This window comes from Panthera onca, chromosome C1 (genome assembly GCF_046562875.1).
Source record: "Panthera onca isolate mPanOnc1 chromosome C1, mPanOnc1 haplotype 2, whole genome shotgun sequence".
Classification (NCBI taxonomy): domain Eukaryota; kingdom Metazoa; phylum Chordata; class Mammalia; order Carnivora; family Felidae; genus Panthera; species Panthera onca.
This window is the reverse complement of record NC_138346.1, coordinates 179,208,306-179,214,305: the sequence shown is the minus strand read 5'-3', so window position 1 is coordinate 179,214,305 and position 6,000 is coordinate 179,208,306.

Here is a 6,000-nt window from a genome sequence, read left to right as displayed (position 1 = left end):
ACATGTGCCTGGCTCCAAAGTCTATGTTTATGCTCTTCCACCTGCCATGTGGGTGTGAGTCTCATTTTATAGATGAGGAAACAGGCTCAAGCAAATGGAGTTGCTCTCCAGGATCTCTACTGGTTCTCAGATTTTGTGGTTCTAAGTGCCTGGGCCCACCCTGCTGGAAGTAATTCCACTCTGAATGTTAATGTCATTTATCACCTCTGCCCAAGATTCTTCTCAGGCCTCAAGAACATTCTTCTTTCTTCACAAAAGTAGGGTCACTGGCATAGGCAGCTCAGGTTCAAATCCTGCTCTGCTACATATTGTTGTGACCTTAGGCAATTTCTCAGTATCTCTGAGCTCCAATTTCCTCACCAACATCCTAGATGTCCCTGGAAGGATGTCCCCTCCTCCAGAAGGTGCCCTGTACACAGAGGGCCCTTCATAAATGTAGCCATAATTACTCGAGCCCAGAGCAGCTTCACGGGCCCTTCATAAATGTAGCCATAATTACTCGAGCCCAGAGCAGCTTCACGGTCAAAGTTTGCTGCCACTGATGTCTGGTGTCTGCTGGGGCCTCCTAGAATCTGACTGGAGGCCACCAGCCCAGGGAGAGCAGGGTCAGCTGCTATTCTTGGAGCTGATGGAACCTAGCTGGGTTTCAAGTTCCCTCAGAAAGTCGAGGCCCAGGCAGCTCGGCTACATACGTGAGCGGTAAGATCTGACCTCAGCATGTTCTCCCGGGCTCTCCACATGGCCCAGACTGGAGAACCTTGGGGCACAGAGCATCTGAGGGAGACCACAACCTCCTGAAGCTGACCTCAGCCTTTTAACTCTTGTTCATCAACATCTGTTTGGTGCCCAGAAGAGCCCTGGATGCTGTTTTGGGATCTCCCAGATAATGCAAAGAATTTTCAACATCTGGATGACGGGCACCCTCAGGAAGTGGGAAAAGGAGTCAGGAAATGGGCAGGACTCCATTTTAATCCCAGCTGCACTACTCTCTGGGTCTGTCTCTTGACAAGCCACTTTTTCTGAGAGTTGAGAAACTCTCAGGGCTGCTGAGAGGATTAGAGCATCCGGCACGTCATAGATGTGAGCTCCTAAATGACAGGGAACCTGTCAGATTCAGCCCACTCTCAGTATTGGTTGAATGGGTGATGAATTATGGAGAGCACTGAATAGAAAAGCCTCACTGGACTCCCATCTTTCACCACACAGACCTCTGACCCCAATTCTCACATAGAATTGTGGAGATCTCCGCATCAGCCCTGACAGGTGAGCATCTACCCTTGGCTTGCATATTCCTGTGATAGGACACTCACCACTTCCTAAGGCTTCCATACATCGGGCCTAGTTCTGAGGTCTGTCTCCCGGCAGCTTCCATCATCAGGCCTACTTCTGCTCTCTGCAGTTGTACAGAACAAGCCTTGCTCCCCTTCCAGAAGATAGTCCTCCAATGATTTATTACACAATGAAAATGTGCCAGCCATTGAACTAAGCATCTCACTTTATCTCATTAAACCCTTTAACCTTCACAGTAGTCCTGAAAAGGAAACATTATCCCTACTTTAGTGATAAGGAAAATGAGGCTCAGAGAGGTAACATAAACACATTTGTACATAGCAGAGAAGTGCTGTAAATCCAGATCCTTCTCCAAAGTGCTACCCTTTCAATGTTCAATGGATCCACCAGAAGATAGAATTTGTGCCTCAGAGTCCCTTCCCTTTCCTTCAGTAAAGAGTTTCTAAGTATCTTATCTGTACTGGTCTTGAGCTAGGCACTGGAAATAGAGATGAGTCAGACACAATACAGGCCCTTGAGGCACTTACAGCCTGTCCCAAACCATGTGAAAAAAACTGACAAGTACAAGGACTGTCAGAGCACCACAGACCCTGAGGGTCAAGGAGGGCTTCCTGGAGGAGGTGACATTGGGCTGAGTTTTAGAGGATTAGGAATTGGCTAGGCTTGTGTGAAGGGGGGCAAAAAGCAGATGTTTTGGTGGAACTGCTGTTATAAAAAGCTGAAGCTATGGAGCCCAGACTGCAGAGGGTCATGGTGCCAAACCAAGGAGTGAGGACTACATACCACTGGAGTGGGCCATCTGCTTTAGTATGTGTGAGAAATCTCCTGGGGTTTGCTTGTTTAGAATCCAGACTTTTATTTAGTACATCTAGGTGGGCCCAAGAATCTATTTTAAGCAGGTGCTCTAAGAGAATAAGGAGTAGGGGGTCACCATTGCTATAAGGGACATCTTTGAAGGATTTCAAAGAGGACAGAATTCTTGGGGAGCCTAGTGGCTCAGTCGGTTGAGTGTCGGACTTCGGCTCAGGTCATGATCTTGTGGCTGGTGGGCTCAAGCCCCGCATCGGGTTTGCTACTGTCAGTGTGGAACCCGCTTCGGATCTTCTGTTCCACCCCTCTGTCCCTCCCTCACTTGCACACTCTCTCTCAAAAATAAATAAGACATTAAAAAAATAAATTAAGAAAAAAGAGGATAGAATTCTTAGTCCCTGTGTGTGGAGCCTCATAAATTCCTCATAAACTCATAATCAGGGACACAACTATGAAAACAAGAATTTATAATGATGACTAATTCTTAGTATTCCAAGAAAAAAAAAAGTGCCAAACTTGGACTTGTGGTTCTTTAGCCATGAGGATATTGATTTATTGGCATTAAGTTTTTGAGCATGTACTTTAGGGTGCCAGGGTAGCACTCTGTTGGGCCCTTTTCCTCCATTATCTTAAAACCTTTTTTAAAAAGACCCTTCCTGAACACAGCCCAAGAAAGAGTATTGATCCATCATGTGTCAGCTCTGACTCAGGAACTTTTCTTGATGAGCAGTTTCAAAAAGAATATACCCCTGTGGCTTACACTGGTCCCTAGATAGGAATATGAGTCTGGGCCTGATTTGTCCTGGGGTGGTTGGAGGCTGCTAAGGTGCCACGCTATGCTGTTCATCTCAGCAAGCAGCCACTGATGGTCTAGCATGTTCCCGGCCTCACCCTGGGCACTAAGGATACAGAAGAAGCCAATCAAGTCCCTATTCTCCAGGAGCTCATAGTCCTGTGGAAAGTGGAGACCATCAACACACAGATGATAATACAGTGTGATCAGCGCTGTGATGGATGAAATTTGGGGCAGAAAAAGCCTCTAACCAGCCTGGGTGATGAAGGGAATGCTTCCAAAGTGTTAAAAGATGAAGAGCATTCTACTTAAAAGGCAGAAGGAAGCAGGGGCCCTCGCACTCTGGTGCTGGTGTAGGGGAGAGAATCAGGGGTGGGGATCCGGACTTGGGAGGGGTGACAAAATAAATAAAAATAAAAAAGTAAAAGATAAAGGAACATTCCGGAGAGAGGAGCCAGCATCATAAATGCATGGCAGTAAGAAACAGCCAGGGTGTTTTGTTGTTAATTTTTTTTTTTTTTTTTTAGCAGTGGTGCAGAGACTACAAGCAGCTCCCAAGTTAGGAAGATGGAGCTAAATATGGAGGCAAGGAGGGACTGTATCATGGGGGCGGGGAGACTTATATGTTAGGCAAAGAATTTTGGCCTTTCCTCTTCAGACAGTGGGGAGGCCTGATTTATAAACTGTAATACAATCACCATTCCTTAAGCCTGGGGAGGGGCACCAGCTGGGAATAGTTTCCACTCCAGGCCCCAGCAGGTGCAAGTCTTCTCAGTGACTCTGTCTCCACTGGGGCCACAGAGAAGGAGGAGGAGGAGGAGGAGGAGGAGGAGGAGGAGGAGGAGGAGGAGGAGGAGGAGGGGGAGGAGGAGGAGGGGGAGGAGGAGGAGGGGGAGGAGGAGGGGGAGGAGGAGGAGGGGGAGGAGGAGGGGGAGGAGGAGGGGGAGGAGGAGGGGGAGGAGGAGGGGGAGGAGGAGGAAGAGGAGGAGGAGAAGGAAGAGGAGGAGGAGGAGGAAGAGGAGGCGGCGGCAGCGGCAGGAGGCAGGCCCCACCCCCCACCCCCTTCTCCAGGCCTGTAGAGCAGCTGTTTTAGGCCCTGAATACCTCTAGAGAGCCTCACCATCAGCTCCCTGGATATTAAAAGAATGGCAGCAAAGGGAGACTGTCTTAAAAGTTAGACACCTTCACAAGATAACACTGACACATGGAGAGAAAACAATTACCTAATTATAAAATAAGGTCCCATAAAAATCTTTTATCCCCATGTTATAGGTAACAAAACCAAGACCCATAGGTAAGATGACTTGTCCAAGGTCACACAGCCAATAAAGGCAAAACCCAGATCAGAATCCAGGTTAAGACCTTTAGACCTAAGACCTGGAAAGAGTCTGGTACCTCCCCTCCCCAACCCTAATAATAAATTTAAAATAAAAGATCTAAACTGCAAAATCAGTATCAGAAAGCCAAAAATGTTTACCTTTTTTTCACATCAAGTGGTTATTTGATGTTTTTTTTTTTTTAAACGTTTTTTTTTTAAATTTATTTTTGAGACAGAGAGAGACAGAGCATGAACGGGGGAGGGGCAGAGACAGAGGGAGACACAGAATCCGAAGCAGGCTCCAGGCTCTGAGCCATCAGCCCAGAGCCTGACGCGGGACTCGAACTCACGGACCGCGAGATCGTGACCTGAGCTGAAGTCGGACGCTTAACCGACTGAGCCACCCAGGCGCCCCTTGATGTTTTTTAAAAATACAAAATTATTTTATTGATTTATATCTTCTCATTCTTTGTTAGGTGCCCTAATTACTCATGCTTATTAGTATGCCTTTGACTAATCCAGAGTTGCCCACATCTGTAGGATCTGAAATCAGGCATTTTCCCTCTACCATGTTGCCTCTCACAAAATTTTTTCAGGCAATTGTGTAAAACTTTAACAAATTAAAATGCAATTTATTTCTAAATTAAAAAAAATTTACCGAACGGCTCTAAGAAGTTTTTTTTCCCCCTCCTTTCACTCCACATCAATATGAAGGGGACCCCTCCCCCTCCCCCATTCACCCAGGTACTCAGGCTAGAAATTTGGGTTCTTTTTTAACCCCAGGCTTGATTCCACCCCCTTCTATCCCCACATTGCTCTCCAATTCATTTTCCACAGTAGGGTGATCTAATTTCCTGCTCAAACCCTTCAGTGACTCTGCATGACCAACAAGATAAAACCCAAACCTCTAGGCCCTCTGTCTCTGAGACTCTTGCTTCCCTTTCTCACAACACTGAGCACTGCACTATGAAATTTTAGTGAAAACACAAACCACTAGTCAATTAGGAAACTTCTTCATTAGACTATCCAGGCCAAGCCTGGCACAGAGGAAACACATTAGAAATAGTTGCTAATGATGATTCGAATGCCTGCTAGCCAAAGGACACGGTAATGAGTAGCTTGCTGTGAACAGAATCTGGAAACCCATTTTCAAACCTTGCCTCAAACGTTGCACAAAAGTGAGAAACTCAACCATGCTGGCTTTTATCAATCCATTCCTTCCCAGAGCGACTTGGGTATGAAATGGCCTTGGGACCTTTCTGGGCAGTAAATTCTTACTCTTTACATTTTAATAACTTTTGTGAAGTATACATTTTGAAACTGTTAATGCTTACTCTCTTGCTTTCAGCCCCATCTCACTATGTGATCCAAGGAAGGCAGGCACCTTAGGTCCCAGGCAGGAACTGATCCATAAAAAAATAACCCAGTACATCTGCTACCAAAAATCAAATTAACCCTTCAAAATTACAATACCAATAATTTAATTGGAAAGATATAATTCTTTAAAAAGTAATTAAATGACAACACTATTGGGCCAAAGAATGCTAGTAGGTTGTAAAGGATAGTGATGGGTAATTGTTTCCTCTGCCATGTTCCAAAATGCATTTCATGAAAACATACCGCTTTTATAACCGAAAACTTCAAACCTTGCATTAAAAAAAATTAAATGTTTACATTTTTTTATTGTGGTAAATGCGCCTAAAATTTACCATCTTAATCATTTTTAAATGTATAGTTCAGTAGTGTTAACTACTTCGCATTTTTGTGCAAGTAACCTCCAGAACGATTT